The 24327-nt window shown below is 39.3% G+C and overlaps 1 long non-coding RNA gene across 2 annotated transcripts in view; it reads right to left on the bottom strand.

Annotated features, from left to right (window-relative positions):
• Positions 1–1023: 1023 nt before the first annotated feature.
• Positions 1024–24327, bottom strand: part of LOC148970463 (uncharacterized) — a 46005-nt gene continuing 22701 nt past the window's right edge. For both annotated transcript variants that reach the window (XR_016148533.1, XR_016148531.1), the window contains exons 3-4: positions 1682–1757; positions 1024–1596 (exon numbers count right to left, since the gene is read on the bottom strand). This is a non-coding gene — a long non-coding RNA (uncharacterized LOC148970463). The remainder of the gene's footprint in view (positions 1597–1681; positions 1758–24327) is intronic.

The raw sequence follows: 24327 nt of genomic DNA, 5'->3' as shown, positions 1-24327 counted from the left end.
TGTTACCCCTAACGGTTTTTTTTGGGGGAAAAAAATTAAGTATCCCCAATCTTCTCAAAACTCTGGATTCTGATAGAGGGCCATGAGACTTAGACCTGAGTGCAAAAATGGAGGCTCTAGACCCTTCCAGAGCTAGATATTTAAATATTTGTAATGGCATAAATGCTAGGTGGGATCTCAATATCTCAGCTCTGGAAGGGTCTAGAGCCTCCATTTTTGCACTCAAGTTTAAGTCTCATGGCCCTCTATCAGAATCCAGAGTTTTGAGAAGATTAGAGAAACTTATTTTTCGCACCAAAAAAACCCAAAAAACGACAGGGGTACCACTGTCTGGTTTTTTTGGGGTCGAAATTTTGAGTTTCTGAGAAATGAACTAGGAAGGTTGTGCATGTAACATAATATATTTATATTTTTGACTATATTTGATTTTAAATGTTTTTGTTTCTATTAAGGTGTATGTAATTATGTCTCAACTTAACAGTACAAAATCCTAACGTGTTGTCTGAACACAAACCATTTATGTTAAGTAAAAAAATTCTTACGTCCAGAGGGTGGCAGTATAGTGCGAGTCAACTGCCATTTTGCCCGAACTTAATTTGATTGTGTTCAATCTGCTTAAATATGTACAATTTAAGTTTACTTAATCCGTTTGTGTTTAATTACATGATTGATTTGTGTTGCATTACCTGAAACTGGGCGGTGTTTGTTAGTTCCCAGCAAGCTTTGCATATGGTTGAATTAAGAGAGAATATATATGAGCTATATGAGCGACAGGTGCACTAACAATTCATAACATCAGTGACTCGACAGCACAACCTGGAACAGTTTTCCCCTCCGTTTGCAATGTCTGCACAAAGGAGACGGGCGGCAGAAGACCTCTCCTTTGGAGAAAACTGTTGATTTTAAACTCAAAAAATGCAAGTATCATTGCTTAAAAATAAATATTACTTCAGAATGAATTGCATTGTTAGCCCACCCCAAAACTTAAAAAACAAAATAATAATATTAATTGCTGACCAATACTTAATTATATAGCCTTTTTATTTACTAAAAATATAATTTAATAAAAAAAGCAAAATGTAATTTGTTTTGTCATATGACAGTTATGCATGAATATTGCTAAATGCAGTGAAACATCTCAATTGTCAGTCAATCGATGAATTAATGCATACATTAAATAAATAATTATATTTTATATACTGTCAACAATAAGAAACATGAATAAATGAGTAAAAGAACAAATAAAAGTAACCATCACAATAAACATATGCATATACAAGTCAACAACACATGAAAGCTTTATTCAAACTACAAGCATGCATTTACAGGCGCTGAACACCTCATCCTCCTGCCGACTCAACACAGCGGTTCCCATTCTGCTGAATTCACCAGAGGTGACTGTGCGCTGCGCTTCACAATCTGAGGCAATAAGGGCAGGTGGAGCGATAGAGGGTCTCGTAAGGGCAGATGGAGAGATGGAGGGTATCATAAGGGCAGGTGGAGCGATGGAGGGTCTCATCCATGGGACCACTTCCAGGATTCAGCTCTGGGCTCCTCATCCTCAGTGCTCGCACCAGTCTGCAGACATTTCAGCTCCTACAAAAATACAAAAAACATTACACAAAATCAGTCATTTTAACAGCACAATGTCATTTGATTTATGTATTAAAAATAACCTTACTTTATATTTGAGTAAAATCCCTAAAACAAATGCTGTCATCATCTTTCCTTGCAGGTCCTGCTCCACCACAAAAGCTCTGCAGAAAATGCACAGAAATCAAGAATCAGAAAAGTGTTGTAATTTCTCTGATTGAATGTACAATCATTCAAATAAACTACAACTTAAGATTTAATAGATTTTGTTTTAATATATTAGATTTAATAGACAGTGTTACTCCTTACGTTTTTTTTTGGGGGGGCGAAAAATTAAGAATCCCCAATCTTCTCAAAACTCTGGATTCTGATAGAGGGCCATGAGACTTAGACCTGAGTGCAAAAATTGAGGCTCTAGACCCTTCCAGAGCTGAGATATCGAAACTCAAAATTTCAACCAGAAAAAAAAACGACAGTGTTACCCCTTACGTTTTTTTTTGGGGGGTGAAAAATTAAGTATCCCCAATCTTCTCAAAACTCTGGATTCTGATAGAGGGCCACAAGACTTAGACCTGAGTGCAAAAATGGAGGATCTAAACCCTTCCAGAGCTGAGATATCGAAACTCAAAATTTCAACCAGAAAAAAAAACCGACAGTGTTACCCCTTACGTTTTTTTTTTGGGGGCGAAAAATTAAGTATCCCCAATCTTCTCAAAACTCTGGATTCTGATAGAGGGCCATGAGACTTAGACCTGAGTGCAAAAATGGAGGCTCTAGACCCTTCCAGAGCTGAGATATCGAAACTCAAAATTTAGACTAGAAAAAAAAACGACAGTGTTACCCCTTACGTTTTTTTTTGGGGGCGAAAAATTAAGTATCCCCAATCTTCTCAAAACTCTGGATTCTGATAGAGGGCCATAAGACTTAGACCTGAGTGCAAAAATGGAGGCTCTAGACCCTTCCAGAGCTGAGATATCAAAACTCAAAATTTCAACCAGAAAAAAAACCGACAGTGTTACCCCTTACGTTTTTTTTTGGGGGGCGAAAAATTAAGTATCCCCAATCTTCTCAAAACTCTGGATTCTGATAGAGGGCCATGAGACTTAGACCTGAATGCAAAAATGAAGGCTCTAGACCCTTCCAGAGCTGAGATATCGAAACTCAAAATTTCGACTAGAAAAAAAAACGACAGTGTTACCCCTTACGTTTTTTTTGGGGGGCGAAAAATTAAGTATCCCCAATCTTCTCAAAACTCTGGATTCTGATAGAGGGCCATGAGACTTAGAACTGAGTGCAACAATGGAGGCTCTAGACCCTTCCAGAGCTGAGATATTGAAACTCAAAATTTCGACCGGAAAAAAACAACAACAGTGTTACCCCTTATGTTTTTTTTTGGGCGAAAAATTAAGTATCCCCAATCTTCTCAAAACTCTGGATTCTGATAGAGGGCCACGAGACTTAGACCTGAGTGCAAAAATGGAGGATCTAAACCCTTCCAGAGCTGAGATATCGAAACTCAAAATTTCAACCAGAAAAAAAAACGACAGTGTTACCCCTTACGTTTTTTTTGGGGGGGCGAAATATTAAGTATCCCCAATCTTCTCAAAACTCTGGATTCTGATAGAGGGCCATGAGACTTAGACCTGAGTGCAACAATGGAGGCTCTAGACCCTTCCAGAGCTGAGATATTGAAACTCAAAATTTCGACCAGAAAAAAAAAACGACAGTGTTACCCCTTACGTTTTTTTTTTTGGGCGAAAAATTAAGTATCCCCAATCTTCTCAAAACTCTGGATTCTGATAGAGGGCCATGAGACTTAGACCTGAGTGCAAAAATGAAGGCTCTAGACCCTTCCAGAGCTGAGATATCGAAACTCAAAATTTCGACCAGAAAAAAAAACGACAGTGTTACCCCTTACGTTTTTTTGGGGGGGCGAAAAATTAAGTATCCCCAATCTTCTCAAAACTCTGGATTCTGATAGAGGGCCATGAGACTTAGACCTGAGTGCAAAAATGGAGGCTCTAGACCCTTCCAGAGCTGAGATATCGAAACTCAAAATTTCGACTAGAAAAAAAAACGACAGTGTTACCCCTTACGTTTTTTTGGGGGGGCGAAAAATTAAGTATCCCCAATCTTCTCAAAACTCTGGATTCTGATAGAGGGCCATAAGACTTAGACCTGAGTGCAAAAATGGAGGCTCTAGACCCTTCCAGAGCTGAGATATCGAAACTCAAAATTTTTACCAGAAAATAAAAACGACAGTGTTACCCCTTACATTTTTTTTTGGGGTGAAAAATTAAGTATCCCCAATCTTCCTAAAAACTCTGGATTCTGATAGAGGGCCACGAGACTTAGACCTGAGTGCAAAAATGGAGGATCTAAACCCTTCCAGAGCTGAGATATCGAAACTCAAAATTTCAACAAGAAAAAAAAACGACAGTGTTACCCCTTACGTTTTTTTGGGGGGGGGCGAAATATTAAGTATCCCCAATCTTCTCAAAACTCTGGATTCTGATAGAGGGCCATGAGACTTAGACCTGAGTGCAACAATGGAGGCTCTAGACCCTTCCAGAGCTGAGATATTGAAACTCAAAATTTCGACCAGAAAAAAAAAACGACAGTGTTACCCCTTACGTTTTTTTTTTGGGCGAAAAATTAAGTATCCCCAATCTTCTCAAAACTCTGGATTCTGATAGAGGGCCATGAGACTTAGACCTGAGTGCAAAAATGGAGGCTCTAGACCCTTCCAGAGCTGAAATATCGAAACTCAAAATTTCGACCAGAAAAAAAACGACAGTGTTAACCCTTACGTTTTTTTTTTTTGGGCGAAAAATTAAGTATCCCCAATCTTCTTAAAACTCTGGATTCTGATAGAGGGCCATGAGACTTAGACCTGAATGCAAAAATGAAGGCTCTAGACCCTTCCAGAGCTGAGATATCGAAACTCAAAATTTCGACTAGAAAAAAAAACGACAGTGTTACCCCTTACGTTTTTTTTGGGGGGGCGAAAAATTAAGTATCCCCAATCTTCTCAAAACTCTGGATTCTGATAGAGGGCCATAAGACTTAGACCTGAGTGCAAAAATTGAGGCTCTAGACCCTTCCAGAGCTGAGATATCGAAACTCAAAATTTCGACCAGAAAAAAAAACGACAGTGTTACCCCTTAAGTTTTTTTTGGGGGGGTGAAAAATTAAGTATCCCCAATCTTCTCAAAACTCTGGATTCTGATAGAGGGCCACGAGACTTAGACCTGAGTGCAAAAATGGAGGATCTAAACCCTTCCAGAGCTGAGATATCGAAACTCAAAATTTCGACTAGAAAAAAAAACGACAGTGTTACCCCTTACGTTTTTTTTTGGGGGCGAAAAATTAAGTATCCCCAATCTTCTCAAAACTCTGGATTCTGATAGAGGGCCATAAGACTTAGACCTGAGTGCAAAAATGGAGGCTCTAGACCGTTCCAGAGCTGAGATATCGAAACTCAAAATTTCGACCAGAAAAAAAAAAACGACAGTGTTACCCCTTACGTTTTTTTTGGGGGGGTGAAAAATTAAGTATCCCCAATCTTCTCAAAACTCTGGATTCTGATAGAGGGCCACGAGACTTAGACCTGAGTGCAAAAATGGAGGCTCTAGACCCTTCCAGAGCTGAGATATCGAAACTCAAAATTTCGACTAGAAAAAAAAACGACAGTGTTACCCCTTACGTTATTTTTTTTTGGGCGAAAAATTAAGTATCCCCAATCTTCTTAAAACTCTGGATTCTGATAGAGGGCCATGAGACTTAGACCTGAATAAAAAAATGAAGGCTCTAGACCCTTCCAGAGCTGAGATATCGAAACTCAAAATTTCGACTAGAAAAAAAACGACAGTGTTACCCCTTACGTTTTTTTTGGGGGCGAAAAATTAAGTATCCCCAATCTTCTCAAAACTCTGGATTCTGATAGAGGGCCATAAGACTTAGACCTGAGTGCAAAAATGGAGGCTCTAGACCCTTCCAGAGCTGAGATATCGAAACTCAAAATTTCGACCAGAAAAAAAAACGACAGTGTTACCCCTTACGTTTTTTTTTTGGGGTGAAAAATTAAGTATCCCCAATCTTCTCAAAACTCTGGATTCTGATAGAGGGCCACGAGACTTAGACCTGAGTGCAGAAATGGAGGATCTAAACCCTTCCAGAGCTGAGATATCGAAACTCAAAATTTAACCAGAAAAAAAAAAACGACAGTGTTACCCCTTACGTTTTTTTTTGGGGGGGCGAAAAATTAAGTATCCCCAATCTTCTCAAAACTCTGGATTCTGATAGAGGGCAATGAGACTTAGACCCGAGTGCAACAATGGAGGCTCTAGACCCTTCCAGAGCTGAGATATCGAAACTCAAAATTTCGACTAGAAAAAAAAACGACAGTGTTCCCCCCTTACATTTTTTTTTGGGGGCGAAAAATTAAGTATCCCCAATCTTCTCAAAACTCTGGATTCTGATAGAGGGCCACGAGACTTAGACCTGAGTGCAAAAATGGAGGATCTAAACCCTTCCAGAGCTGAGATATCGAAACTCAAAATTTCGACTAGAAAAAAAAACGACAGTGTTACCCCTTACATTTTTTTTGGGGGCGAAAAATTAAGTATCCCCAATCTTCTCAAAACTCTGGATTCTGATAGAGGGCCACGAGACTTAGACCTGAGTGCAAAAATGGAGGATCTAAACCCTTCCAGAGCTGAGATATCGAAACTCAAAATTTCAACCAGAAAAAAAAAAACGACAGTGTTACCCCTTACGTTTTTTTTGGGGGGGCGAAAAATTAAGTATCCCCAATCTTCTCAAAACTCTGGATTCTGATAGAGGGCCATAAGACTTAGACCTGAGTGCAAAAATTGAGGCTCTAGACCCTTCCAGAGCTGAGATATCGAAACTCAAAATTTCAACCAGAAAAAAAAACGACAGTGTTACCCCTTACGTTTTTTTTGGGGGGGTGAAAAATTAAGTATCCCCAATCTTCTCAAAACTCTGGATTCTGATAGAGGGCCATGAGACTTAGACCTGAGTGCAAAAATGGAGGATCTAAACCCTTCCAGAGCTGAGAAATCGAAACTCAAAATTTCAACCAGAAAAAAAAACGACAGTGTTACCCCTTACGTTTTTTTTTTGGGGGCGAAAAATTAAGTATCCCCAATCTTCTCAAAACTCTGGATTCTGATAGAGGGCCATAAGACTTAGACCTGAGTGCAAAAATGGAGGCTCTAGACCCTTCCAGAGCTGAGATATCGAAACTCAAAATTTCGACCAGAAAAAAAAAACGACAGTGTTACCCCTTACGTTTTTTTTTTTGGGGGGTGAAAAATTAAGTATCCCCAATCTTCTTAAAACTCTGGATTCTGATAGAGGGCCACGAGACTTAGACCTGAGTGCAAAAATGGAGGATCTAAACCCTTCCAGAGCTGAGATATCGAAACTCAAAATTTCAACCAGAAAAAAAAACGACAGTGTTACCCCTTACGTTTTTTTTTTGGGGGCGAAAAATTAAGTATCCCCAATCTTCTCAAAACTCTGGATTCTGATAGAGGGCCATGAGACTTAGACCTGAATGCAAAAATGAAGGCTCTAGACCCTTCCAGAGCTGAGATATCGAAACTCAAAATTTCGACCAGAAAAAAAAAAAACGACAGTGTTACCCCTTACGTTTTTTTTGGGGGCGAAAAATTAAGTATCCCCAATCTTCTCAAAACTCTGGATTCTGATAGAGGGCCACGAGACTTAGACCTGAGTGCAGAAATGGAGGATCTAAACCCTTCCAGAGCTGAGATATCGAAACTCAAAATTTAACCAGAAAAAAAAAACGACAGTGTTACCCCTTACGTTTTTTTGGGGGGGGGGCGAAAAATTAAGTATCCCCAATCTTCTCAAAACTCTGGATTCTGATAGAGGGCCATGAGACTTAGACCTGAGTGCAACAATGGAGGCTCTAGACCCTTCCAGAGCTGAGATATCGAAACTCAAAATTTCGACCAGAAAAAAAAAAACGACAGTGTTACCCCTTACGTTTTTTTTTGGGGCGAAAAATTAAGTATCCCCAATCTTCTCAAAACTCTGGATTCTGATAGAGGGCCATGAGACTTAGACCTGAATGCAAAAATGAAGGCTCTAGACCCTTCCAGAGCTGAGATATCGAAACTCAAAATTTCGACTAGAAAAAAAAAACGACAGTGTTACCCCTTACGTTTTTTTTGGGGGGTGAAAAATTAAGTATCCCCAATCTTCTCAAAACTCTGGATTCTGATAGAGGGCAATAAGACTTAGACCTGAGTGCAAAAATGGAGGCTCTAGACCCTTCCAGAGCTGAGATATCAAAACTCAAAATTTCGACTAGAAAAAAAAAACGACAGTGTTACCCCTTACGTTTTTTTTTGGGGGGGGGCGAAAAATTAAGTATCCCCAATCTTCTCAAAACTCTGGATTCTGATAGAGGGCCATAAGACTTAGACCTGAGTGCAAAAATGAAGGCTCTAGACCCTTCCAGAGCTGAGATATCGAAACTCAAAATTTCGACCAGAAAAAAAAACGACAGTGTTACCCCTTACGTTTTTTTTTGGGGGGCGAAAATTTAAGTATCCCCAATCTTCTCAAAACTCTGGATTCTGATAGAGGGCCATAAGACTTAGACCTGAGTGCAAAAATGGAGGCTCTAGACCCTTCCAGAGCTGAGATATCGAAACTCAAAATTTCGACCAGAAAAAAAACGACAGTGTTACCCCTTACGTTTTTTTTTTGGGGTGAAAAATTAAATATCCCCAATCTTCTCAAAACTCTGGATTCTGATAGAGGGCCACGAGACTTAGACCTGAGTGCAGAAATGGAGGATCTAAACCCTTCCAGAGCTGAGATATCGAAACTCAAAATTTAACCAGAAAAAAAAAACGACAGTGTTACCCCTTACGTTTTTTTTTTGGGGGGCGAAAAATTAAGTATCCCCAATCTTCTCAAAACTCTGGATTCTGATAGAGGGCAATGAGACTTAGACCTGAGTGCAACAATGGAGGCTCTAGACCCTTCCAGAGCTGAGATATCGAAACTCAAAATTTCAACTAGAAAAAAAACGACAGTGTTACCCCTTACGTTTTTTTTTTTGGGGCGAAAAATTAAGTATCCCCAATCTTCTCAAAACTCTGGATTCTGATAGAGGGCCATAAGACTTAGACCTGAGTGCAAAAATGAAGGCTCTAGACCCTTCCAGAGCTGAGATATCGAAACTCAAAATTTCGACCAGAAAAAAAAACGACAGTGTTACCCCTTACGTTTTTTTTTGGGGGCGAAAAATTAAATATCCCCAATCTTCTCAAAACTCTGGATTCTGATAGAGGGCCACGAGACTTAGACCTGAGTGCAGAAATGGAGGATCTAAACCCTTCCAGAGCTGAGATATCGAAACTCAAAATTTAACCAGAAAAAAAAAACGACAGTGTTACCCCTTACGTTTTTTTGGGGGGGTGAAAAATTAAGTATCCCCAATCTTCTCAAAACTCTGGATTCTGATAGAGGGCAATAAGACTTAGACCTGAGTGCAAAAATGGAGGCTCTAGACCCTTCCAGAGCTGAGATATCAAAACTCAAAATTTCGACTAGAAAAAAAAAACGACAGTGTTACCCCTTACGTTTTTTTTGGGGGGGGGGGCGAAAAATTAAGTATCCCCAATCTTCTCAAAACTCTGGATTCTGATAGAGGGCCATGAGACTTAGACCTGAGTGCAACAATGGAGGCTCTAGACCCTTCCAGAGCTGAGATATTGAAACTCAAAATTTCGACCAGAAAAAAAAAACGACAGTGTTACCCCTTATGTTTTTTTTTGGGCGAAAAATTAAGTATCCCCAATCTTCTCAAAACTCTGGATTCTGATAGAGGGCCATAAGACTTAGACCTGAGTGCAAAAATGAAGGCTCTAGACCCTTCCAGAGCTGAGATATCGAAACTCAAAATTTCGACCAGAAAAAAAAAACGACAGTGTTACCCCTTACGTTTTTTTTTGGGGGGCGAAAAATTAAGTATCCCCAATCTTCTCAAAACTCCGGATTCTGATAGAGGGCCATGAGACTTAGACCTGAGTGCAAAAATGGAGGCTCTAGACCCTTCCAGAGCTGAGATATCGAAACTCAAAATTTCGACTAGAAAAAAAAACGACAGTGTTACCCCTTACGTTTTTTTTGGGGGGCGAAAAATTAAGTATCCCCAATCTTCTCAAAACTCTGGATTCTGATAGAGGGCCATAAGACTTAGACCTGAGTGCAGAAATGGAGGATCTAAACCCTTCCAGAGCTGAGATATCGAAACTCAAAATTTAACCAGAAAAAAAAAACGACAGTGTTACCCCTTACGTTTTTTTTTTGGGGGGCGAAAAATTAAGTATCCCCAATCTTCTCAAAACTCTGGATTCTGATAGAGGGCAATGAGACTTAGACCTGAGTGCAACAATGGAGGCTCTAGACCCTTCCAGAGCTGAGATATCGAAACTCAAAATTTCAACTAGAAAAAAAACGACAGTGTTACCCCTTACGTTTTTTTTTTTGGGGCGAAAAATTAAGTATCCCCAATCTTCTCAAAACTCTGGATTCTGATAGAGGGCCATAAGACTTAGACCTGAGTGCAAAAATGAAGGCTCTAGACCCTTCCAGAGCTGAGATATCGAAACTCAAAATTTCGACCAGAAAAAAAAACGACAGTGTTACCCCTTACGTTTTTTTTTGGGGGCGAAAAATTAAGTATCCCCAATCTTCTCAAAACTCTGGATTCTGATAGAGGGCCGTAAGACTTAGACCTGAGTGCAAAAATGGAGGCTCTAGACCCTTCCAGAGCTGAGATATCGAAACTCAAAATTTCGACCACAAAAAAACGACAGTGTTACCCCTTACGTTTTTTTTTTGGGGTGAAAAATTAAATATCCCCAATCTTCTCAAAACTCTGGATTCTGATAGAGGGCCACGAGACTTAGACCTGAGTGCAGAAATGGAGGATCTAAACCCTTCCAGAGCTGAGATATCGAAACTCAAAATTTAACCAGAAAAAAAAAACGACAGTGTTACCCCTTACGTTTTTTTTTTGGGGGGCGAAAAATTAAGTATCCCCAATCTTCTCAAAACTCTGGATTCTGATAGAGGGCAATGAGACTTAGACCTGAGTGCAACAATGTAGGCTCTAGACCCTTCCAGAGCTGAGATATCGAAACTCAAAATTTCAACTAGAAAAAAAAACGACAGTGTTACCCCTTACGTTTTTTTTTTGGGGGCGAAAAATTAAGTATCCCCAATCTTCTCAAAACTCTGGATTCTGATAGAGGGCCATGAGACTTAGACCTGAATGCAAAAATTAAGGCTCTAGACCCTTCCAGAGCTGAGATATCGAAACTCAAAATTTCGACTAGAAAAAAAAAACGACAGTGTTACCCCTTACGTTTTTTTTGGGGGGTGAAAAATTAAGTATCCCCAATCTTCTCAAAACTCTGGATTCTGATAGAGGGCCATAAGACTTAGACCTGAGTGCAAAAATGGAGGCTCTAGACCCTTCCAGAGCTGAGATATCGAAACTCAAAATTTAGACCAGAAAAAAAAAACGACAGTGTTATCCCTTACGTTTTTTTTGGGGGGGTGAAAAATTAAGTATCCCCAATCTTTTCAAAACTCTGGATTCTGATAGATGGCCACGAGACTTAGACCTGAGTGCAAAAATGGAGGCTCTAGACCCTTCCAGAGCTGAGATATCGAAACTCAAAATTTTGACCAGAAAAAACAACAACATTGTTACCCCTTACGTTTTTTTTTGGGCGAAAAATTAAGTATCCCCAATCTTCTCAAAACTCTGGATTCTGATAGAGGGCCATGAGACTTAGACCTGAGTGCAAAAATGGAGGCTCTAGACCCTTCCAGAGCTGAAATATCGAAACTCAAAATTTCGACCAGAAAAAAAAACGACAGTGTTACCCCTTACGTTTTTTTTGGGGGGCGAAAAAATAAGTTTCTCCAATCTTCTCAAAACTCTGGATTCTGATAGAGGGCCATGAGACTTAGACCTGAGTGCAAAAATGGAGGCTCTAGACCCTTCCAGAGCTGAGATATTGAGATCCCACGTAGCATTTATGCCATTATAAATGTCTCAATATCTCAGCTCTGGAAGGGTCTAGAGCCTCTATTTTTGCACTCAGGTCTAAGTCTCATGGCCCTCTATCAGAATCCAGAGTTTCAAGAAGATCAGAGGAACTCAAAATTTCGACCCCCCAAAAAATCGACAGTGGTGTCTCACAAATGGTGTCTCTAAACCCTTCCAGAGCTGAGATATTGAGATATTTATAATGGCATAAACGCTACATGGCAACTCAATATCTCAGATCTGGAAGGGTCTAGAGACTCCATTTTTGCATTCAGGTCTAAGTCTCATGGCCCTCTATCAGAATCCAGAGTTTCAAGAAGTTTAGAGAAACTTTTTTTTGCAACGAAAATTTTTTTCGTGCCGAAATTTTGAGTTTCTCTGATCTTCTCTTCTACCCCAAACTAAGTTTTGGGGAATCTAGACTAATCTTTGAATTATGAATGGAACTTGCAACTGTTGGCTAACAATGGTTTTAGGAAACTGGTAAATGGACTGCATTTCTATAGCGCTTTCACAGACCCAATGGCCACCAAAGTAATTTATATTTGCCTCATATTTACCCATTCACTCACTCATTCATTGCATGTCAGCCATGCAAGGCGCCATCCAGCTCATCGGAAGCAGCAGTTAGGTGTCTTACTCATGGACACCTTGACACTTGATGAGGTGGAACCGGGGATTGAACCACCAACCTTCTGGTTTGTAGACAATCTACATGAACCACTGAGCCACTGCCGCCCCTAGTTCACCCTAGTATGACTTTCATTTCAGTAAACTATTATTTTTAAATATAGATAACATCATAAGGTTACTAAAACTGAAAAGAAAAGGTGTTGAGGAAATGCCTTACCCAAACCAAATATTAAAAACAACATAATCTCTTTATTGTATGCGTGTGCATGTTGGTCTGTGCTTATTTGAAGGTTGGGCTGGGTGATAGAGGGGATTTGGACTTTCACTTAAGAAACATTCCAATGGTTGTAAGTTTCGTTGCTGACAGTTGTAGCCGAATGAGGAGTACGACACAGGAGGTCCCGTGAGGTTTTACATTGAAGCTGATCTCTCATGTTGCCATAGGAAATACCATCAAACTGTTCTTAATTACAGATCTCTCTCCCTGCTGGCCTCTCCTCATCATGTGTGGCATGTGTCTAAAATTGCACTGCATGTATGTCTTCTCAGGCCTGTGCCAGCTTGTTACTCAACCCAATTTGTGGAATATAGAGGAACAATATTGGAGGGATTTTTGAAGTGCACAGCCCAGGTGGAGGTAGATGTTTGTACATTAAAAGACTGAAGTGCGCTTCTTGGCTTCATCCCTTTAGATGTGTAAAGAATGTGTTAATGACTCCAGTCAAAGACGACCTGAGCACTGGAGGCCAAACAAATGGGAAGGCTGTGAACACATCAGCACAGGAGCAGTTCCAGCTTAATGCGGTGAAAACTGTAATTTTCAGAGAAAGGAACAGAAATAATAGCAGGATTATGGAGGTAAAGCAGCCATGTCCGTGGCCTTAAGCATAGGGATAAGTGTACATTTGCTCTTTCCGTGCCTCAAGTTCTAAACAGAGGAGGATGTAGGTTACTTTTATTAGGGTTTCTGTGAATAACTTTCATCTACATGTTTGTATGATTTGAAAGTGTTTTATTGCTTCTTGTGGTATATGAAATGAATAGATAAATGGGTGGTTGTGATCATATTTGGAAATGGGATTTGAGAAAAGATTCAAGTAAAGTATTATCAAAGTCATACTAGTTGAGCCGTAAACAATAATAAGTCTAAATAAGTATGACAATAATATTGCCAGTGTCAGTGATTGCACGTGTGATATTGAGAAATGAAGCATGAAAAATGGTGACATATTTGCATTACTGGTCAAATATGCCATCGGGGCATTATAATTATTAATTCACTCTTTTTCATCACCTCTACAAGAGCACAGTTTGTGAAAGGAATGTAGTCGATCATGTCTGATGGTCTCCTTGAAAGAAGAAATAAAAACATTAGCACTGTTGGTGACAGAGGAAACCATGGCAAGCCTGTTTTTTGAAACCCTTTGATGACAGATAAACTCTGCATCACTTAAATTAAAACAACTGAGTCAGCCGTAAACGGTATTCAGTGACAAAAGCAAGAGGAATCACTTCATTATTCACATTTACACTTCTGCACTTCAGGTATTTGTGGATGTTTGCTTGTTGCTTTCAATAAATACCCATTACTGAGTAACATTTCTCGGCATATTCTTGGCATAAGTTTTACTTACTAGTATTCATGACAGAAAATATACACCTAAAGATCATCATTTTATAGCATGATACTTTGAGATGAGAAGCCCCAAAGCAAGAAGCTTCATTATTCCTTTTATAACAAATTTGTGCAATAATTTCAATTTAAGAATCACCCCACAGTTCACCCTAGTTCAAGGCCAAGTGTTCGATTTCAACGCCAAAGGCACCAGACTTGAGTCCTGTATGATAAGTACAGCAAGCCAAGACTTTCTGGGCCCAGAGGGCTTCAAGGGACTTTTGCTGCCCTTTTTTGGTTCACCCCCCACTCCCCAGCACCACCACACCCCAGAGATTTAAGAGCGCTCAGGAAACATGAGGAATGTTTTCCTCTTTGAGTTATGTGACCTACCTGGCTCTGGGGCTTACCTGGTCAATATGTCTGTATATTTCATAGTACAGTAATGACTATCACCCCCTACAATATAACAATGAAAACACAGAAAGCCAAAAAAAAAATCTGTCAATGACGGGGAAGCATAGGCTGTGTCCAAAATCGTATTCTCTCTTGAGTAGGTACTTCTTTTGAATAAGTAATTACTTAACAACACTGGTGAAAAAAAAAGTATGTTCTATATAGAACCTTTTTCTTTTTGCACCGAAAAAGTCGACAGGGGTACCCCGTCGTTTTTTTTCTCGTGTTGAAATTTTGAGTTTCTCTGATCTTCTTGAAACTCTGGATTCTGATAGAGGGCCACGATACTTAGACCTGAGTGCAAAAATGGAGGCTCTAGACCCTTCCAGAGCTGAGATATGGACATCCCACGTAGCATTTATGCCATTATAAAAATAGTGGGATAAATGCTACGTGGGATCTCAATATCTCAGCTCTGGAAGGGTCTAGAGTCTCCATTTTTGCACTCAGGTCTAAGTCGCATGGCCCTCTATCAGAATCCAGAGTTTCGAAACGATCAGAGAAACTTTTTTTTTTGCACCGAAAAAGTCGACAGGTAGCCTGGATGCCAGCCCGAACCCCGTCCACAACATTTTTTGATCAGGAAGTTTGGTCTGGACTCGATCCATTGAGGAGAAATTATGATCAGACAAGAAAAGTTCGGGCCAATCAAATTGCCAGGGCGGGCTTTATACGATGATGGACAGGTGATCTGCGAGGACGAAATCATCACGTTATCTAAGAGCGCATAACTGGTTTCCCTCAAAGATGACTGCAGCTGGAGAATTGAGATGTATAGATTCCGCTGTCGCGTCTGTTGTGAAATAAATCGACAGCGCATTAATTTTAATAGATGAACAGAAAACTGCAATCAAGGCATTTGACGATCGGAAAGATATCTTTGCCTTCCTTCCTACATGATTCGGCAAAAGTGTAACTTATCAGCTGGCTCTGACGGTCGCTTAGAAGATGGGACGTAATGAAAAGCCTGTGGTCGTTGTGGTTTCTCCTTTGGTCGCACTCATGGAGGAGTAAAGGCGGGCGTACACGGTGCGATTTTTTGCTGTTTTACGAGCTCGCAGATGATTTTTTTCACTCGGGGGAAATCGCGTGTAAATCGGTTATGCTCGCATGTCGCGGCTCGTATCGTGTGCGAGGAAGATACGAGCCGAGCCGAGCACCTCTCGACCTCCCGATAATTTTTAAGCATGTCGAAAAAGTTCGGGAGCTGTCGGCTTGCATTCGCGAGGTGTATGCGGTTGAATGAGCCGATTTGTCGATCTATCTGAATTTGACCAATCGGGAGCTGAGGAAATCCACAGAAGAAATACGAAAATGGTGTGGACTACTAGAAACACTGCTTCAATTAATGTTTTTATGATGACTTTGTGAAAGGTTAACTAAACAGCATCTGCCATGTTCCTACTGGCCAGTATTTGGCATATTTTATTCTGAAACAACTGTAGGCTATGCTATTGTTTTTGATAGTGTTATACATTTCTTACAGATTCTTACACATCACGATGATCATTAGGCTATGTTTGTATCCTCCTAAAAGCAATAACAGTTTGTCTACAGCCTAAGCTTTTTTTTATTAATGCCGACAGAACAATGTTGCCAGATATTGCTACGAAAAACAAGCAAAAACTATCAAAAACAAAGAAATTATATAAAAATCCAAAATAAGTTCAAAGCTTGTGTTTTGAAAATAAGATAAATATATTACGAACCACTTTAATAACTTCCTAAAGCGTGACATTAATCCAAAAAACAAGTCCAGATACTGGCACCTTTCCATTATGTGGATCTTGCAACACGGGATCTGGCACCCGCGCCCTCACTCTCACAACGCGCTCAAGCTCACTCAAGCCCCGTTCACGGCGATAGCTTCTCGGAGCAAAATGAATTGCAAACGCTCACATGAGGTGGTTTAAACGGCTAATTAATCATTCAGAGAGCTTGAAATTTATTTTTGAATGTGTAGCCTACCGTAACTATGTCCGTCCGGACGTCCGTTTCGCGGTGCTGAAAACGAGCCTATAGCAAAATAACCACGGCTTGTATCAATGTTTTATATGCAGTTATGAGAGTTTTTAGTGCGGAACTTTGTGCGATTTCTTCGGAATTCAGCAGGTCGTAAAATCGTGTCGTATATCACTGCCTCCATACGATTTTTGTATAAACGCACTCGTAAAGTGTGCCTGGGCATACGATCTTCCGACCGTCAGAATTCGTACCGTGTACGCCCGCCTTAAGTAAAAGAAGCAACACTTGTTATTTAACTTCTAAAATAGGCTAAGTAAAGTTAGGCTACGTTCTGTAGTTGACAACTGTATGCAAAATAGTTGACTTACTGCGTTGCACTGATTGGTTTTAGGTTTACCGACTATCCAATTGAGTGCAGAGTTTTTTTTTCCTGGTTCGGTTAAGACACGCCTCATAATCAAAGTCAGGCTAGTCGACCCTGACGTTTTTTTTCGGGTTGAAATTTTGAGTTTCTCCAATCTTCTTGAAACTCTGGATACTGATAGATGACCATGAGACTTAGACCTGAGTGCAAAAATGGAGGCTCTAGACCCTTCTAGAGCTGAGATATATGGACATCCCACGTAGCATTTATGCCATTATAAAAATAGTGGGATAAATGCTACGTGGACAGAAACTTAAGTTATACAACTCATGCATGTCAATTCAATAATGATGATTTCAAAAATGAAAAGTCACTACCTTTAATCCCTTAAGATGCTTATGATTGTAGTGTTTGCTCACTAAGACAAAGAGAACCTCGGAGCGAGGCTTATTGAACGCATCATCAACTCAGACTGGCTTGAAATGTGTCTCATCATGCATGTCTACTGAGAAACGAGAACAAGTACACATGACAAATTCCAGTGTTGCATAATACTTCTGTGACTCTTCAAACTGTTTGGATGTTCTTTCCATTAGTGGAAGAATTTTTTTCTTCTTCATTTTTTCCAAGTAAGCTGCCATTTTATGTAGGACACTAGGATCCTTTATTGATTGTAAAATAGGTTTCTGGATCAGTGATAAAAACCACTACTTTGAATCTACCAGTTCAATACGAGGTCACATTTATGACACTGCGAAGCGAGGTGAATAGCATAATGACTCTGACTACGTGGCTTAGTAATTTCAACTAGCAACACCAGCTGAGTACTGTTTCACTGAAGCTCCTTCCAGAAAACAAGTTTGAACAAGAAACAAGATGCAGATTCTTCAGGGAAAAGAGTTTGGCTGAACTGCATGCAAGAGAGTCTTCAAGGAGTGGCAGCATTTTGCGTTCATACTATCGCAGCCATAGACAAGAATACAGGCAGATTATATCTGTAATGTATAGCACAAGGTTTCCGACTCCAACATTGTTCGGTGGATATCAGGTAAATGAGAGGGCTCTTTCAAGAAACAACAATACTGTCAAGCTGAATTTCTGACACACTTGGCTATGACCTTTCAACTTGTCTGTGAGACTGATATTCTGACAACTTTGGCACAGCAAAAAAGAGAGTGTAAGGGATCAGACCCAGTTTTGAAGTGCGATAATACAATTACAGTTGCTTAGGTTGCATAAGCAACTGACACTGTTATGGTCACATGATGATGGCGAATGTAGTACATCAGGATTACATTCATACACAAAATGATACCATTTTAAAACCAACGCATTCTCATCCTAGGGCGTCATATAGTGACGCTTTTGACATTGCGTCTAAATCCGACGCTCATGGCACCCTTGAGCGTCAATATAACGGTTCGATTATGGGTATGTTTAGGTCTGGGGTGGTGTTAGGGTTAGACCACTAGGAGGCGCCTTCTGGCCCATTGACGCTAAAGGGTGCCATGTGTGTCGGATGTAGACACAATGTCCAAAGTGAGTCCGGGCTGCTCAAAACACATGCAAAAAAGAAGCAGAAACAAGCAATAAAAGCATTGCTTATGCATATTGTAGTAGTCAATACCTGTTTCATGCATGTATGCATGTTATTGTTGTTTAAAAAAATATGCTCTTATCTTTCTTTTGATATATTGCATTGCATGTTCAGATATTCATACAACAAAATATTCTGGGTGCCATAAAAATTATAAAAAATGCTGGTGCTGGCTGGAAACTGAAAAAAAAGGAAAAGAAAACACTGATGGAGAAAGAGTAAAGTAAGTAATCTCCACCTCTTAATCTTGATCAGTATTAATGGACTTCTTAAAAAGACATGCTGTATACAGCATGAAGTCATCGTGATGGCCCTGGCCTGGTAGATCTGTGCACCTGGCAATGGCGCAAGTGTAAGCAAACAGATGTGGGAAGCAAGTTCATATTTCTGAGGCAAAGGAAAATAAGTATGTTTCCCTCTACCCCTATTCCAAGTGGCGCATTCCCCTTTCCCAGGGTTGCCTCATGTTGCTTGTTGCTGTCCCCCACTATCATTGTTTGGACAGCTTGAAGCTTCTTCAAGAATGGAAAGTTGATATTTGGACTGAAACTTTCGAATAGATAATTTGTTGGAACAGTCAAATCTTCACTTGAAGGAATATATATATATATATCTAAATATATAAAATAAAGTAATTTACAAGTAAGACCAATATAATTACATACTATAAAAAACTAAGCTTTTGTTGTTTTGCTGGTTACAGGACTGTTGATGCATTGCGTTGTGCTATTTGTGTAAACGTCTTGGCTGCTGCGTCACTTCTTAAATTTTTTTTTGTTAGCATCTTGTGCCAAAAGTGCTATATTTTTAAGATGGTGTCAAATTCTAAAAATAATCCCGAGATATGCCAGTGTTCTGCTCCATTCTGCTGTTTGTGAATGCAAGAATGTGTTCCGCGTGAAAACCCCACATAATGTTACGATTTTCCTCGTCAGTTCTGCATGCTCAGGTTAGTTGAGTAACGAAGCTTCATGAAGCTCCACTGGCTGCCTCCACAGTTCAGCGCTGGGTCAGAGGAGACTGTGTACATGTCCTTCTCTCTTCAGAAAAACACAGCTGGGCAGCCTGTGCTTATGTCAGATGAAGACACAAGGAGAGAGAGATGTTAATTAAGTAACTCTTCCTGCCCTAGCTGACTATTGTGGAATTAAATGGTGGGGGAAGATGACATTCTACTCACCATTTCTGACAATGAGCATCAAGTGGAACCAAACGTGGTTGTATCAACTAATTTCTTCAGGTTGACGTACATTTGTCCTGTTACATTGAAAGTTAATCTTAACCTATAGTAGTGGAATCTGATAAAAAATTGCAGCTAGAGCGAAGAGAAGGATATCCAGCAGTGAGCATCTCTGTTCAGACCACATCCTAGCAAGCGAACTCAACAGCAGCCAGTACAGACCTGTTCCACAGAAATATACCTTCATCTTATGTCATGTTAGTGTAACACTGTGCTGGAATGTCTGCTGGGGTCCTGGGGGCCACTCTCTCATTCAGCAAACAATCACTGCCAGCTAATAAAGGAGGCATTTGTGTGATATGTCAGCGGTTTGTGTGAGGCTTAGATGGAATGAGATGGTGTGTGGAGATAGCATTCACAGCCTCTCCAGGAGGGGAAACATATACTATTATTACCAGAAGCCATTGTCACTGCGAGCTCTTTGAAATAAAATGTGGCATGGCACTGTCAGCCGATACTTGTGCGATCAAAACCCACAATAATTCGCAGCTCCTCGGGAACATTGATCTCCAGTTACTGGCGGAACGGCTACAAAACTGTTAGCTATTCACAGTGACCCTGTTTGTAAGGTGAGAGAAGAACTTCTTCTCACATATATTTCTTATATTTTCATATATTTATTTTACAAAATTAAAAGAAGAAGAATATATTTACACCATTTAACAAATTGCAAAATGATAATTCTCTTGCTAAAAGGGCTAGACAAACACGGCAGAAATAATCCATACAAGAGTCTTAAAAGTACAGTAACAGAACAACTTAATGTAAGTGGAAATGGTCAGGGGGTATATTGGACTAACAAAAAAACAAAAAAAAAAGAAGAAGAAAGAAACACCCGCTGCTGTTATGAACATGAGTTCAGTGGCGCAAACAAATAATTATGAGAAATAATGTTTTCCTCTGTCTGACACTAAGACTTTGGGCTAGTCTACGCATGATTAAAAACACTATTTGGTAATCTCCAAAACATGGATATACATAGAAGCTGTTTTACTTTCATTTTCCTGTTGTGTATCCTGAAGCTACAGACATATTAAAGCCATTTATCATCCCAACCACCCAGAGACTGTATGGGTGTTGGTGGCAGGACTGCCCTAAAATATGATGTGGTTTTAAACAATCATTTTTATTTCCGCAAGTCACCAGCACTGACTTTTGTTTTGATTACTGTCTGATGAATTATGTATACCATATAAAGTCCCGTGACAACCGGTTATGATATACGATTGTTCTTATCACAAACATTTTGACAAGTCGATGATGTAAAAATGAAAAACCTTTCTGAATTTTCCAGCTGAGTTGAAGTTATTTTTTGTAAATTTAATCTGGAAAAACTGATACGATATTCTGTAAAGCACTGTATAAGAACAAAAAAAATAAAAGTAACTGACAGCTTTAGTGCTAGCAAATGAAAAGTACCAGAATGCAGAAATAGAGAAAGTGCATGTGATATGGTACACTACACCCTTTTAATATCAGAAAAAAGTTTGTCTCCAAGACCACAATGTGTGTTCCAAAAGGAACATAGAGTTATTTTTCTGTCCAATTTAACTACTGAAAGTTCACATCTGCAACTCAAAGTGTAAATAAACTCATGTTCTCATCACCCTGCTGATACAATTACAGTACATCTTTTGGCAGACATATTTCCAATTTTAGCAGCTTTTGTACATTGTTTGTATGTACACCTATGAAACAATGTGACTATTCTTATGGATATTAAATTCACAATTTCATCTCACACATCATTATAAGCAGAATTCCATGTTTATGAACACATTTCTTGAATTAATTAGAAAGTAATAGGTCTATTGTCCTATGGGATGAGTGATCCACTCCAAAAACACTGACATAATTTGAACCTTATAGCTTAAAGTAGTCACCGGCCACTTTGAGTTCATTATCTTCCTAAAAGCAACATTAAATTACACAATAATTTGAGACTCCAATTCCCAACACCATCAAGATGCTGAAGAGCAGAGCAGTGTCTATCCATTGAATGTCTATCTGTTGGGTTAGGTCCATTTAAATGCATGCATACCAGCTTATAGGAGGCAATAATTTTCAGACTCTCGGTCATGGTAAGCGTGATAAAGCTGCCTGTCTCATTTTTGTCCCTAACGGCAACAGTTCCCATTCAGGCCTGCGTCAAGCATCTCCAGGAGTGCCACACAGTCACCGCTTCCCGGCATCCAAATGTGATCATATCAAAAGGTGACTTTCCCTCACAGCTGGGCGGAAAAGCGGATTAGGTCAAAGAATCCTGACACTGAGACGGGTGAGAGGAGGCGTGTGAGAGTGTATGGGAGAGAGAGAGAGTGACTCAGAGAAAGAAAAAAAAAAAAAAGAAAAAACATGTTTTTTTCCTCAGCAGAGGCTTGCTGTGTCTTTCAGACTCCCATCGTTCCCAATGGCAGGCGGCCAGTGATGGTGACCTGTTGTCTAAAGGCTCGTTGTCAGTGCAGAATACATAATGAAGTTGATTCTATTTATCCAACCTTGCTCACTTACCCAAGCTTTTCTTCAGTTCACATTCAGATTTAAATGTTTTAAATATCATTTGAACTTTGTGAATAAACCTCCCCAACACCAGAATTGTTTAAAAAAAAAAAAAAAGAAAAGAAGAAAAAAAAATGTATCTGGGTTCTCAAAACCAGGAACTTGAAAGTAATTGGCAGATGGCATGGTCCATCATTCATGGTGTTTATTATATGGCAAAAGAGGGTGTGTTTTCATTAACTTCTGTATGCTTTCGAAGTTAAGCTCTTGTGGTGAATTGTACTTGGTGAACACTTTGTGTTGCCTCTCCCCAAATCTTCCTGTGGTCTAATCTTAACTTTACGAAAGAAAGCCAGAGGGAATGTAGAAATAGTAAAAAATAATTATTAGAATCAATACTAGTTTAAACTTAAACCACTGTACTTGAATGATTTCCTAGGTCTGCCAATGATTTGATTGTGAGGAAGTCAGTCAAGCATCATCTATGATGTGGAACATTTCAAGTGTAACAGATCAACATCAGTGCAACCGTTTTTCTGCATCACTAAGAAAATTAGGCTGTCACTTCTAAATGTCTTAATGTCCTAATGATCTGCTTTCCCATGTCCCCAAGATCCTTATGAAACTCGCAAGGTCCAGGGACAAGAGTGCCATCTGCAGGCAACTTCTACTTTGTGTCTAAGAACCTCAACCTCCCCAGACACCATAATGCTTTTCCTGAGGAACTTCTGAAATCAAGAGTAACTGTGAGAGTTCAACCTCATACAAAGTTCACTTATGAATTCACTTATGATGTGTGAATTTAAAACATTCTGAACAGTTAATAAATTATGAATTGACTTTGGATGTGTCAAAAATCTGGTTTATAAAGCGCTGCTGTTTTTAGGTGGAAGCATGCTGTCAGGCAGGCAAACAAGACAGGAACTGAAAGACATAGGACATCAAAAGATATCAGCTAAAGTTTAATACGCGCCATCTAGGAAGATCTTTGCAGGCATAAACATGATAATTAATGTACACGCCATGCCTCCGTCGGCAGTGCTGACAGATATAGTGTCCTTCTGAGGGTATTTGCCCTTAATTGTTATTTGGCACGCACCTGACAAAACAAAATAAAGGGTCATGTAAAGTTGGTCCGTGCTCTATTCCTGAATTAAGGCGCTCTTAAACTTGTCAGCATGTCATAACACTTCTCAGAGCTGAACATAAAGTGATGATAATCTGTAATTAAATAACTTTGATGGATATGTGATTTACTAATAAATATTTTTGCTTTCAATTTTTTTGGTCTTTCACTTGGTCTTTTTTTTTTTAGCATTTAACACAGCTAATGTTACTTAAAAAAAAACAACAAAATGAAATGAAACAACTGAAAGTACATGTTGTATTATATTAAGTGGCTTTCATAATAGAGTCTCGAAGAAAAGTGTTTCTTTTCCACAGGGAGCACACGTGGAACATGACTGACCGATTCAACTACTGAACATTCACATCTGTAACTCAGAAGTACACATTAACTAATGATCTCATGCCTCTGCTGATATAATTACCATTTTTGGCAGACACTCAGACATACTTCCAAATCTATTATGCTTTCTTAGTATTGTACAGCTTCCCAGTCACTTCCTACAGATTGACAGAATCAATTGATGGCTTGTTTGAATTTGCCATTGGTCATGCTGAACTAATCTTCTTAGGCAAGCAGAAATAAAATAGACCATGAAACCATCAGTGGTTCTCATTCTTTCCCCTATGATCTTTCTTTTTGTTTCAATTTAAACCCTTTCAAATGTACCTTATATTAATCAGGTCTTTGTATCGCCCAAAGTTCATAATTTGCACAAATTATTTTAGCATTTATACAAAAATGATTTTGAAAAGAAGTATCTTATGCTGAACAAGGCTGCATTTATTTGATCGAAAAAAATACAGTAAATATATTTTAAAAAGTCATTTATTCCTGTGACGGCAAAGCTGAATTTTCAGCGTTATAATTCATATGACTTTTGTCATATGATCCTTCAAAAATCATTCTAATGCTAATTTGCGCACAAGAATAATTTCTATTATTGTATCTTGAAATTGGTTGTGCTGCTTAATATGTTAGTGATGAATAAAAATTTGAAAAGAAAAGTATTTATTTAAAAATCGTACTGACTGAAAAACGCTTGCATATCCAGTAAAGCGGCCTGTCACATCGCCACACAACAAAATAACTTTGAAGTTGTTGTTT

The sequence above is a fragment of the Pimephales promelas genome, chromosome 21 (assembly GCF_988280905.1).
Source record: "Pimephales promelas chromosome 21, fPimPro1.hap1.1, whole genome shotgun sequence".
In the NCBI taxonomy this organism is placed as follows: Eukaryota; Metazoa; Chordata; class Actinopteri; order Cypriniformes; family Leuciscidae; genus Pimephales; species Pimephales promelas.
The sequence above is the reverse complement of the archived record's forward strand: the minus strand, read 5'-3'. Positions and strand labels throughout refer to the sequence as shown.